General features: G+C 49.9%; 1 long non-coding RNA gene and 1 pseudogene across 3 annotated transcripts; one reads left to right on the forward strand and one right to left on the reverse strand.

Moving 5' to 3' along the window:
* Positions 1–61: 61 nt before the first annotated feature.
* LOC124696033 lies at positions 62–1,540 on the reverse strand (annotated as a pseudogene).
* A 7,215-nt stretch (positions 1,541–8,755) lies between these two features.
* Positions 8,756–10,940, forward strand: LOC124698937. 3 transcript variants are annotated; one of them, XR_007001177.1, is made up of 3 exons: positions 8,756–9,234; positions 9,553–10,423; positions 10,542–10,940. It is a non-coding gene; the product is annotated as an uncharacterized LOC124698937 (long non-coding RNA). The 3 variants fall into 3 exon arrangements; XR_007001178.1 differs by having other exon boundaries at positions 9,553–9,659; positions 10,195–10,940; XR_007001176.1 differs by having other exon boundaries at positions 9,553–10,940.
* The last annotated feature ends 3,051 nt before the right edge of the window (positions 10,941–13,991 follow it).

Below are 13,991 nucleotides of genomic sequence, written 5' to 3' on the forward strand. Positions count from 1 at the left end.
CCGCGAGCATACACACGCATGCCGACACGTACCCAATTCAGTTGGTACATTAAGCAAAAATTTAGGCTTCTACAAAACCGGTTTCAAGTCGAGTCACGAAACGCCACAAGGCGAGGCGGGCGACAGGGGAGGAAGAATGCGTGAGGACTATTATCTTCCTATTCTCTTCTCTCTCCAAACTAGCAATGTGGGAGTAAACTTTAGTCTCCAAAGCTGTTACCGTGATGGACATTGAGATTTCAGGATTGTAGGCTACATTCGCTGCTTTCCTCGGCCGCAGCCCATCTACATCCAACAACATTTTGTGGTTGTTCCTATAAATTTAGGAGATATATGCTTTTTTCGTGTATTTTTCCAATGTCCGTGTGGCATTGGTCGATGTATCTTGGTTGTTGTTTAGTGCTGCCCATCTCTACATGGAGAGTCTCAACGTTGCAAATGCTAATTATCATGATAGTTAGTGAAGATGTACATAAATATAGAAGCGCAAAATGTGCTATCACTGAACATTGTACTTCCATAATTCATAGCATCCGACCTCGACGAAATATAAGGAAGGAAATTCCGAATACCAACACAAGAACACTCATCAAGCAACAGTCACGAACGGTGGACGAGGCTCCACCACTTGTTGGGTCTGTTAGAAAATCCATGTCCATGTAGTTGCACAGCTTCTCGGCGCAAACCAACTTCAGCCTCTCGAGATTATACTTCTTGGCTGCTACAATCAGATGTTGAGTCATCAGTACCACGTCATCTTCTTCCATGTCCGGCAGTGAATCGGTGTAGATGAATTGGAGCATAGCCTTAAACACTCTAGCTTCCATACCACTGATCCGTATGCAAGCGCCGTGGTTCATCTTCGTCGGTCCAAGGAGCAGCGCCCTGAACACCGAGGATCGAGCAGCAAGCACGCACCTGTGCGCAGAAAAGGTCTCCCCGCCGACCTTAAATTCAACATCCGCGCCCTCGCCGCCAGAGAGGAGCCGGCCAAAATGACGGCGCATGTCGGACGGCGGAGGCTCTCCGTGCTCCGTAAAGATCTCCCTGGGCATGGTGACTTCACACCTGATGCTTAAAACGTCATCCTTGAGGTAAACCGATTCTTCTAGGTCCTTCCTGGTGATGAGTTGAGGACAGCCCCATGGCCCCGTGTTGCTGGAGAAGGTGCGGCATGTCTGGCTCTCCGTGCCGTACGACGGCACCTGTTCCCCGTCGTGGCCGAGCAAGCTGATCTCGTACCGTGCGTTGACTTCATCAGCGTCGTCGGTTGCAACAAGATGGAGATAGATGGATATCCAGCCAACATCGCCTGAGGAATAACCATCGGGAAGTACCTGATGTACCAGCGATGGCGTCCGACGGCGAACGTCTCGGACGTGATGCCTTTGCCGTTGGCGAGGTCCTTGGTGCCGGAGTACCCATCAATCGTGAGGACGTGCGAGCCAGACACGGGCAGTGGCCGACCCACGATGGCCGACGCGGTCTGCCACGGCGTGTCGCCGGCGCCGCCGACGGAAGACGAGGAAGAGCTGGACATGGCGAAGGCTGGAGTTTTTTTTGTTTTTTTTGCGGGGACTAGGATGGAGTAGTTAATTGACAGCAATCGAACATGGAGGAGAGGAATCGTTTGTGTTTTATATATCGCCGCGATGGTTGAGAGCTCAAGGTCTGCATTAATCGGGCGCTTCATACGAGCAGAAGTGCGAACCGAGGAGGCAGAGCAGGCCTCTAAATCGGTCGAGGAGACGCCCTATACGACTTTTTTTTTTTTGCGATAAAGGACTGATGATATTAAGCCAAAGTTATTACAGAAAGGTCCCTAACAAACTGAAAAATTACAGATAAGGCCAACAGGACCCCGACTGCATCGACGACGACGAGGACGTATGACGGCGCGCCGCCGCTGCTTCTCCTCACTGACCCTGGAACGGGAGAAGACCCTCTTGCGGCCGGGAAGTCGACAAACTCAGCTCCGAGGAACCTCCGCCCAGCACCGCCGATATCGTCGCTTTGCTCAACATCACCAAGACCTTCAAGCTCTTCAGACGTCCGGCTCCACCGCACCATGGACACCAGCGAGGGAACGCCATGCAGCACAGCTCCAAGGACCTGCACACATGGCCAAAGTGGTCGATCTGCAGAGAGGCTCCACCGAGCCGCACCGCCGGAGAGGCCGGCCGCCACCACAAAACTCCGCCCCAACCGCGCCGCCCACTCCTCGACGCCGCCGGCAGGAGACCTACCAAACCCTACTCTATACACACTGCGAGACGGGATCCCCAACCTCCCGCCACCGGAGCGGCCGACGGAGGCGGGGATCCAGCGAATCGACGGTGGCTTAGTGGATTGGCCGGCGGGATCCAGAAAATCGCCCCTGCTACCGTGACGGTAGGGGGAAAGCGTCCAGGCTCGCTTTTTAGTTCTTGACGCCCTATACGATAATATGGGTACACGATCCATTGCGGGGCCATGGAGATGCATTGCATGCATGCGTGATGCTTTGCTTGTGTCGAGAACAGGGACGAAGGAACAACATTTGAAATACCGTAGGAGTTCCACGTAGGAGTTTTTCCCGTAGGAGTTTCAGGTAGGTGTAGCATTACTGCTAGAAAAAAGATTGATGAAAAATTAGAATTATCTAGGCAATTTTTCCTTTTCAAAATGGTCTAGACACATTAGTTCTTCAATGATCTTAAGCACCAAGCAGATGCCACCAAGCTCACGTCTACCCATATCCGCTCTTTTGCCCATTTGCATCATTTTGGCCATTTTATCTTTCTAATTCGTACAAATAAAATACTTCACAAGATCAAATAAATTTGTTCATACAATAAAAATATTAATAATAGTTTACAATCAAATAAATTTAAATATCAATAATTTGAAGGAAATAAGACGAGAGAACTATTGGTTTCATACGTGAGTTTACATATACTCAACTAAATCATTTTGAAGTTGAACGTGACTTATCCGATCAAGAATTTCACGATGCGCGTGGAGAAACTCTTGGAACGTTGCCACTCCACCCTCGGGTTCAATCAACTTGCCCTCATATTTCTACCCTTGGTATAAAAGACTATCGCTAAATTCGTCATTTATAATCATGTTGTGCATAATCCCACAAGCAGTTATCACGTTCCACTTTTTCGTAGCGCTTCATATTCTAGCAGGGTGCCACACAATAGTCCAGCAGGATTGAAGCACCCCAAATGTATGCTCCACATCCGTCCTAGCACTTTCTTGTTATTTATCAAACCTATACATTTTTCTCTCCTTGGAGAGTGGGGTTGTCTTCACAAATGTAGATCACTGAGAATAGCTGCCATTAGCTTAGTGAGGCATGCTTCAATGCGCCCCATCCCCCCAAACTCGAACACATAAAGGGCCGAGATCACTATATTCTTTTTGATAAAGGAAATTAATATCAGAAGATACCAATTACACCCAGCCTCTGCAACAACGCATCGCCCTAATGACAATACAGATGCACACAGTCAGAAAAGAGAAAAGAAACTAAGAAAAAAGAGTCTTGCCACAACATTCTAGCCCTAGCAACAATAATACAACCACCAACATGACAACACCTGAACTTCAGACTCTTCAAAAGCAACGCCTTCAATAAGGGAACGGTGCACCAGTGCCGTCGTTACCCGATCAGAGATCTTACGTTTTCACCCTGAAGATAGTCCGCACTTTCAAAAAATGCCTTTAACAAGGTATTTGCCAGGCACAACCAATTAAGACCGGACCTTGTATTTTCATCCTGAAAGGCATGACTCTGAACTTCACCTGTGCTGCCGCCCCTATTTTCTTACTGCTGCTGCAAGCCCATAACACCAAGAAAGTTCCTCACCAGCGCATAGAATTAGACCTCCATTGCTAGTACTCCAAATCCAGCCATCATGATATTCTCCGCCTCTGACTTCACACAGGACCAAAAAGGCGATGTATGGCAAGAAAGAACAGAGCGTCGCGCCGCTCCCTCCGAAACCAAACGGTCGGAATAAACGTGTGGGTGCGCACGACCGAATACCACCATGTCCAGCAAACTCCAGGCAATATGCACATTGTTACATTCACCGGTGGTGCCTTTCGGAACTCAACTCTCTGGCCAGATCGAGAAGGACATGCCTCAGGCAGGTCTTCATCTTCGTACAAGAGCAACCCTAGGACCGCCACCTTTATTCAAGTCGTGCCCCAACGCCGCCGACCATCCCAGGCTAGCCGAAGCAACACGGAGACACCAGGAAGACCTGTTCAACGTCCTGCAGCCAGCCGTCCCTACATCAGTGACAGATGGGATCACAGAGAGGGCAAAGAGAAGAACCTAGGGTTTCCACCCAATCAGCCCGTCCCCCTGCACCTCTGCCGCCGGAGGCAACCACCACCGCCACCATTAGGAAGTCTTCCACCGCCAAGCCACCGGCCCGCTCAAACCTGGCAGATCCCATCGAAGACGGGGCGGCGAGGTTCAGAGCTAAGCGTCCCCGGTGCCCGCCGCGGCCGTCACGAAATCCACCGCCGGACCAACCTCCCGAAAGTGCCCTGCCGCCATGGAGGAAGAAGTCCCCTCCCCCTCCTCATGTGATGCGGGAGACGGAGATCCGCCGCCGGCGGCATCGCCCGGGCTTAGCCCGACGGGGGGGGGCGAGACGATCGGGTTAGGGTTCACGAGATCAGAAGGAAATCAACAAAAAATTGCACACATAAAAATTTCACACGTCCCGAGATCACTACATGCCCCTTTATAAGTTTCATTACAAAGTGGTGCGGATCTCAACCTTTGCCGAATCTGAAGCACAACTTTGCAGAACTTGGACATGGACTCGCTCATGCACATGTTATCATTAACAATTTCACCAGCAAATCCATGTACAAGCACCCCCTGATAAGAAAGAAAAAGTAGATCTTACCAACATTATTCGGTCTTGCATTCGATGTAATCATCATAACCATGCGTTGCGAAATATGCTTGAATAAATGTCTCGACATCTGAAAGCATCGCTTGAAAATATGGTGAGGGTATAGTGGATTTGTACAATCGAAGTAGTCGTTATAGTGTATGCACTGAAAAATACCTAAATACAACTAAAAAGTTGCCATTTTTAACAAAACTATGCTCTAGTTTTGTGTTAACAATGTTAACCACACTGTTTAGTCATGACTAAATCTGAACCCGGATTATTAGGTACCTAAATTTGTCGGTTAGTAAAACTAGCAAATATATTTTAGTTATTATTTCTGGGGGATCAAATTTAATCTCCACTACTATTAAAAGAGCCAGAGCGGCAGATCCAGATGATCCTCACCATCTAATCACCAAAATCAGTGGCTCAGATTACCGCTAAAACACTGTTAGACGCTCCGTCCCACGCCTAATCAAACCATCCCACGACTAATCCAATGGAACCGCTAAAAACATATGACAAAACAGCTCCCTCTCCCACGCGGCCGAGCCCGACAACCACCTCCACGACCTGCACGGCGCCCGGACGGCGGACGCCGCACTAAGAGCATGTCTAGCAGGCCCCTCATATTTCTGCCCCGTATCCCGCCGCTTTTTCGCCCCGTATCGAAAAGTTGCTAACGGAAGAGCCATTCCGTCTAGCAGACCCCGTATTTCGCCCCGTATTTTCAAAAATAAAAACCCCGGGAAGTTCAATTTCATTGATCATACTACGGATCATACATACGGATCAACGATTCTACATCCGGAATGCGCGATCCTACTCGGGGAGGTCGACTAGGTACGAGTCCGCCTCCGCCTCCGCCTCCCGCAACTCCGCCTCCTTCGCGGCGGCGATGGCCGCCGCCACCTCTTCCTCCTCCGCCCTCTTCCTCTTGGCGTCGTCTTTGAGGAACCGTCGTAGCTCCTTCAACAAGTCGGGGCCTCCTCCTCATCGCCGGCGAGCGGAGCTCCTCCGATGCTCGGTGCTCCCGCCGCTCCAAGCCTCCTTCGCCCGGCCGGCGGCGCTCCCGGTCGGCGCGCCACTCGTCGAACTTGGGCCCGCTCATCGGCTTCATCGGCGGATCCTCGTTGCACCGGCCGCCCGCCCGCCGCGAAGTCAACGAGCTTCGGCGGGACGTACGCGGCGCCGGCGTACCTGCAGGCCAAACGCCGGCTCCCGGCGGCGGATCTCTTGCATTGGCGCCGCCACGCATCCTCCACGTTGTCCGGCGAGCGGGATCGCTCGATCCGCTCGCCGGCGAGGCGGTACTACGGCGGCGGGCGTCCATGCCGGATCCGGGGTGGAATGCGGCGCGGGGAGCGACTAATTGCTCGCCGGAGCAGGAGGAGGAGGCGGCGGCGCACGGCGGAGCTAGGGTTGCGAGTGAGGGGTTAACCCCTCACTTGCACCTGCGCCCACTATATGTACGGGGCGACGGGGCCGATTTCCTGGACCCCGTATTCCGCCGAAACGGGGCGGCCCGAATACGGGGCCTGCTAGACGGCCCAAACCGCGCCTGCCCCGTATGTCGCCAGAATTTTACGGAATGGGCGGGTTATACGGGATCTGTTAGACATGCTCTAAGGGCAAGTACAATGGAGGCGCTTAACTGAGGCGCTAGGAAAAAAATCCCAGATGTTTTGACTGTTCCTGGCCAATTCCCAGCCTATTTTGTGGCATCGATGCATAGCTAAGAGTCAGGCGTTTAGAAAATAAGTACAAAATGTCTCTCCTAGCGCCCGATGCTTAAGCAGGATGGGGAATTGACTTTTTAAGCGCCCGCACAAGCGCTTTCCATTGTACATGCCCTAATCCCCGCGCCGACCTGCGGATGCCGCAAGCTGCCGCGCCGTCCTCCGGGCACGCCGGCGACAGCCCTCCGCAGTTGCCGTACCGGGCTCGATTTGGGCAACACCGCATTGCATGCCGTCTCGCGTCGCCAATGGACCTCTAATTGATGCAGATCGCATATGCCCTCTTCTCCCTCCCAGGCCGCCACAGACGGACAAGGATCGGGACCTCCTTCAGTGATGCGCCCAGACCTTGTTTTGGTTGTTCGCCCGCTGCAGCAACCAGCGATTGAGGCCAAACTAACCCTGAGCTATTTGTGCTTATTTTATTTATTGCTCTGTGCGTTTTGGGTATGGATAAACAATCTTCATCAACACCGTGAGATTTCCTAAGCAAATAACTCTAATTTCATGCTTCAGATTCATCTTTTTTGCATCATTTTATGATAGTTTTACTCCTCTTTTCTCTAGCCGTCAGATATCTCAAACTTGCAGACTTGTGGTCCGAGGCATGGAGCACAAGGTGCGGACCATATTGTAAATTTGTACTCCACTTGCCCCCAATTTGAGGTAATTTCTCTCCATTGAAATGCTACACATTCATGTTTCCATGTGTAGGTGCGCTTCTTTATGCTATTTTGATGTCAGATATCATGAATTCCTGTGTGTTTATCTATTTGTCATCTATCAGCTGATTTTTTTAATTACAAGAAGCCGAATATAATAGATTCAATTGAGAAACTGATTGTTCAGTGGCATGAAAGATTTCCTTTTGTGAGACAAGTAGCAATGAATATTTCTGGTTAAGAACGTGACACAAGTAGCAATTAAGATTTGTGTGGTTTCTTGACATGAGAGTAATGTTTAATGATCCAATTTTGTTTGTCACAATTCCAGTCATATGATCTAACAGATGCAGATTGCAGTGGTAACTTTGTTTAAAATAAAAAGGCATGATCAATTCAGGGGAGCTCTCAGATCAAGTAAGATGTTTGCTCTTAAGTATTATAGATGCAACATGGTCAAAGCAACCAAATTCAGTCTTTCTTTATCCCACCTTAGTTTTTACGGGTTTATTTGCATATTAGTGAAAATGGGTTGAGGTGAAGAGTGGTTTGAAATCAAAATTTCCTAACCTCTATGACTAGCACAACACTTTGGAAACCATCTAGCATGTGACAACGCTATGTGCCCGCATGATTAAATATCCTAGATATGTTTACTTTGCTCCAGGTCTGTAGCGGTGTAATAGCTTTGTGCACTTTCCTTTACCATCCATTTTTCTTTTTCTTATTCCAGCCTCGGTATGGTCTTCATATATACTATTATAGGAATGTGGCACTACATGCAAATAGAGGAATTGATACATGTATAAAGCGCTGGGGATAATATTTACTCACCCTCAACCATAAGGTGATTCGTTGTCAATGTTTGTCAATACTTCATGTTGATTAACTTGACTGTTGTTGCAACCTTTCATCCTTGCTTGTACTCATATGCATGTTTTTTTTTTCTGTTGATCATGTTTTCTCAGATTGCCGTAGGTTTCTAGATTAAAGGTAATTTGTTTTACTTTGGTCTTTGGTTTTCAGAGAATTCAGACTAAGCGCCTAAAGCAATAGTCACTAAATAAATCATGCAAGAGGCCATGTTAGATGCCTTTATTCCAAGAGTATTTACATGGGAGCTAGGGTTTTAGATACACAACTGTTGGCATTATTTGGTATGTGCATTTCGTCCTAGCACTGACGATAAGTACATGTACTGGTCTGAAATAGTTCATGTTTACGCTACAGGACGCCATGCAAACGCATGTCCCTTTGCGCTCTGAGCTACCACCCACGCCCAATCCGACCTCTGCTGCTGATGTGCACCACCAACCGCCGCCCTGGAGGCAGCCGACGTTCATCCACGGCTGAGGACGAAAATGACGCCGCTTCTTTGCTTCGCTGATGCTAAATCACCTTATCGGGGACATGGACATCGCCACCACCGTCGCTCCCCGGCGTCACTTAGAAGCTCTTCTCTTTCCGTACTCTCATATTTTTCTTGCTTATTGCCTGATCTATCTTAACTTCTACTAGCGGTTCTTTTGGAGATCCTATGTTGGTTTGACCTCCCCATACCCACCTATTCGTATGATTCTATTATTAAAAAAACATTTTATCATGGATAAATGAGCAAGGGTCCATTTAGTTTGGCTTCCGGGGCTTCCACAGGGGACTCCGCATTATTGCAAACTGTTGTTTTTAATAAGTAAACATGCTATTTCTGGCTCGACTAATTGATGCAATTTTGCATGCACTCAGTGTTGCCGTTTATATCTCAATTAGTTCAGAAAGATATCGTTTTTGTATGTGATTGTGAGATATCTGTTATTCACTTTAGTATTCATCTGGTTGTGTGTGTTTTGAGTATTTGCAGTAATTAATCAGCTGTTCGATATTCCATAATACCGTATGAAGGCCAGTTGCAGTTACATCACCATTCAGGTAGCCACATCATCTCTAAAGTACCCAGGTTAAGTATGCTTTTTTTATCAGCTTTTCAATAGTTTACACCAAAATATTAGGACCAATTGTAGGATTGCATATCTACTAGCGGAACACAAAGCAAAGCTACTTTCCAATTATTACCATATTTAATAATTAATCTTCTTTTTTTGAACAAGATTATCTATGCGGCAACATAATACAACTTGAGAAACATTACCACACTAAGATGATACTATGGACACTCCTTAGTATAAATCATGGTTTGAGCTAGATGGTCTTCATACACCTTCAGAGCATGCTTATGTTTTCTTTCAGCGAAGTACTCTTATCTGGACTCTGGAGCACAAATGGAGAAAGTAACTATGCTTCTACAGTATATTGAGCTGAAGGTCCTGTATTTGACTATTTGTGGCTATCATGAGGTAGAGTTACGATGAAGTCTCAACATCCTGTTGTTGTAAGTTTTACTGTTCTTTTAATTAAGTTTATGAGTCATAGTCCATCAAATGCTAATTCCATAGTTCGATACAGACCTTCTGTTCTAAACTCTAATCGGCATAACCGTGCTTTAATATTGAGTCTATGACTATGACATGGTTAATCAATTAGAGACACGATGTTCTTTAAGAAGCTAGATTAGAAATACCCATATATTAATATGAAAAAAATTCTGAATCATGTAGGAGTTCCATTTGAATAAAATGAAGATAGTTCTATCTTCAAATATAAAATATATATTGTACATAGTAGCATCTAGGCTCTTGCGCTGGAATTTTAGGCAGTTTTCGGTCATTTATAAAACAAATGCAGTTGTAAAAAAAGTGAAACTCTAATCGCTCAGTGCATATTGTTATGGTGGCCTTCTTCAAACATTGCATTCACATATGCGCTCTAGGATCTGCGGCTCTGCTAACTGCATAGGTCCTCCATACTCCCTTCAATAAATATTTTTTACAGGATGAAATGATCCTTATTCATTGTGGTAGAGCACTTCAGGGACCTCTCGAGTCTGGTAAATTCAGAGGATATTTGAATCCTTTCTACGTGTTATCATCCATGGCATGCCTAACTAGGGAGCAGGAGATGAATCTTGACAAGGCAGCTCGCTCCCTTCAGTCCTAGGTTCCCATTTACGTGTTAATGATAAACAACATTAGTGTTGTTGGCAACAACAACACCATAGCAAGTAAACAATTTTTCGGCACTCATTTCATCTGTCAACACTATCATTCACTGTATTCTTGAACATGGTAACATTTCAGCTAATCTGTTTGTTTTATCGCGACACATTTTATGTGGAAAAGACCCATCTCCAAGGTATGCTGCCAGTTTCTCACAGCCGAAGAGCATCAGAGCAGATTGTGACACTATGGACTCCTGAGGGCAGAGAGGATCAAGACATGAGAAGTCAACTTGTAGCCGAGGAGTGGTACCACACAGCCGCTCACGTCAGGAAGCCAAGATATCTACATGTTCCACCTGACAATGAATCAAATGGCCTAACGATGATTGGTTAAAACCTTGTGTTGATTTTGTGCATACCATGTCAAGTACTGTTTTCCCTCATTTGTACACACTTTGCTCACTAACGTTTTATGTCAATGATGTACTATGCATATGTAGGATGGTAATGAATAGGAAGATATTTTTGGTCCAGTTTTTGAAGTACGATGAGAACAAAGCTAAATACAAAAATTCTGCCATTGAGTGTGAAATTCTTGGTGGCGTGAAGTGGTTCTTCATTAAAAAAAAGTGGATAATGTTGCTTATTATGTAGATGATATTTTTTTTGCTTATCTTCAAATTAGTTAAGTTGTAATTAATATAGTACATTTTTTCAGCTTCATGAGTTCTAAATTGATCGTGGCTTGCACGTGCACTCTTACTAGTATAGACTAAAATACAAAGACCAAAATTTCGGTCATGGACGAACGCCTGACCACCCCTAGCTCCTCTGGTGCCGAAAAGCATAGGAAACAACACCAAATCAAGGCCCAAACTCTCTGGCTAGCAGCAGCAGCGTGGCGGGTCCGGCGAGAAAGGGCACAGGCAGCGGTCCGGCGATGGAGAGGCACGAAGAGGGAGGGCGCATGTAAGTATGTGTGGCAAAATAAAGTGTGTTGGTGCTAATGCCACTATCTCTAACCGCGCGACCCAAACAGACGCGCTGGGCCGTTCGTTTTGGGTCGTTTGGGTCGCCGGCCGGACACGCGGACAGCGGCCCGCGTCCGCGTGTCCATTTGGGTCGCGCGCTGCGCCCAACGCGCGGACGCATCGCATAATCCAGAAACACGAAAATAAAAGAAAAAAAGCAAATTTAAACGAAATTTGATTAAAACATATGCCCTATTTTGGGCAAATTTATACATAGCCCTATTTTGGGCAAATAACTAACAAAAGAAGCCCCTATATGGGCTTTTAAATTTAAACTAATATTTAAAACCCTCTATTAGGGTTTGGTCGGCGGCGCGGTGGCCGCCGGTGCGCCGCCTAGCCCCTGTGGGCGTCGTCGGCGACGTCGTCGTCGTCCACCCCGGGCGGCGACGCGCTGTTGTGGCTGGAGCGCGCCGGGGACTCCGGCCACGGAGACCACAGGGCCTCCTCCCACGGCGAGTGGGGGCCCGGAGCCACCCGACGCTGCGGCGGCGCACGGAGCAGCGCCTCCTCCCCGAGGCGCCGCTGTCTCTCTCGCCGTGCGCGGCGCCCGGCCTCCCGGCGCCGCCGCTCGTCCTCCCCGCCGCCGCTGCTCCCGGCGGCGGTCCTCGTCGGTGCGGCGCCCGGCCTCCTCCCGCCGCGCCGCCTCCTCCTCCTCCCGCACCGCCCGGCCGGCCTGGGCGTAGAGCGCCCAGCCCTCCGCCTCCTCTACCTCCCGCCGCGCCGCCTCCTCCATCTCGGAGGTGCGAATGGCCGCATGGAGGTGCGGCCATTGCGCCTCCTCCTCCGCCGCCGAGATCATGAGGGCGGCGCGGAGGTCCGGGTCCTCCTCCGAGGACTCCGGCTTCGGCTCGAGGAAGAGAGGCGGCGGTTGCGGCAATGCCGCACCGCCGCGGGCGGCCTCTCCGATGTGGAGGCCGCGCTGGTTTCCACCCGATTGCCGCAACCGCCGGCGGACGACGGCGGCTGCTGCTCGCCTCGTCGTCGTTCGCTCCGGGAGCGAACCGTCGCTTCGGGGCCATGGCGGCGGTTTTGCTCGGGGAGTGGAGTGGGGACTGGAGTGGAGGGCCAGATCCCCTCCGGTCCCCATTTAATAGTCTCCCCGGTCACCGACAGGTGGGCCCAAGGGAGACGAGGCGACCAGCCGCGCGGACGCGAGCGGACGGCGCGTGCCATCCGCGGCCACGCAAACCTAGTCCAGATTTGGGCCGGGTTTGCGTCGTTCCGGACGCCGCGGCCGTCCGCTTTTGCGGTGCGTCCCCGCGCTGGGCCGCGTTTTTGTCCAGCTCGACCCAAACGGACGCGCGGGCGCGGTTTAGGTCGCGAGGTTGGACATGCCCTAACAGGTGGGTCAAGGAAGGACAACCACCCGTCCGTGCCATGTCCGCTTGGACGGAAATCTAGCCCAAGTTTAGGCTGAAAATGGTTCCTGGTAGACAGTAAATTAGACATTAGACCGTTTTCCACCCAGTTTGGTAGCCTGCATGAGATGACTCACTGCGTCACCGAGATGGGACTCCCATCTCGTTCCGGACGAGCTCCGGTTCACGAATAGCACATCGTTTGATAGGCTGGATTGCATCTTGTGGCACCCAAGTGACACTTTGATTGGTTAGTCGCATGGTTTTTGTAGCTTCACCTATATGGCAACATGGTGACCTTACCTCACCTATCACAAGACCACAATGACACCGCTGTTCACAAATTTCGGCACGTCGGCTATGGCAATGCCGGTCATGCCGGTCAAAAGCATCACCACGTCGCTGACCACGAAGACGAAGACCACTATGACACCGCCGGTGACGCCGGTCACAAGCATGGGCACGTCGTCGACCACGAAGACGAACACCACCATGATATCGTCGGTGACGCCGATCACAAGCATCACCATGTCGCCGACCACGGAGACGAACACCACCAGGACACCGCCGGTCACGCCGGTTACAAGCATGTGCACGTCGCCGACGACGAAGACGAACACCACCAGGACACCGCCGGTCACGCCGGTCACAAGCATTGGCACGTCGCCGACCACGAAGACGAACACCACCATGACACTGTCGGTGACGCCGGTCACAAGCATCACCATGTCGCCGACCACGAAGACGAAAACCACCAGGACACCGCCGGTCACGCCGGTCACAAGCATGGGCACGTCGCTGACCACGAAGACAAACACTACCAGGACACCGCCGGTCACAAGCATGGGTACGTCACCGACCACGAAGACGAACACCACCATGACACTATCGGTGATGCCGGTCACAAGCATCACCATGTCGCCGACCACGAAGACGAACACCACCAGGACACCGTCGGTGACGCCGGTGACAAGCATCACCATGACGCCGACCACGAAGACGAACACCACCAGGACACCGCCGGTCACGCGGTCACAAGCATGGGCACGTCGCCGACCACGAAGACGAACATCACCATGACACCGTTGGTGACGCCGGTCACAAGCATCACCATATCGCCGACCACGAAGATGAACATCACTGTGACACCGCCGGTCACGCCGGTCACAAGCATGGGCACATCACCGACCACGAAGACAAACATCACCATGACACCGTCGGTCACGTCGGTCATAGCAC

This window comes from Lolium rigidum, chromosome 3 (assembly GCF_022539505.1).
Source record: "Lolium rigidum isolate FL_2022 chromosome 3, APGP_CSIRO_Lrig_0.1, whole genome shotgun sequence".
NCBI lineage: Eukaryota > Viridiplantae > Streptophyta > Magnoliopsida > Poales > Poaceae > Lolium > Lolium rigidum.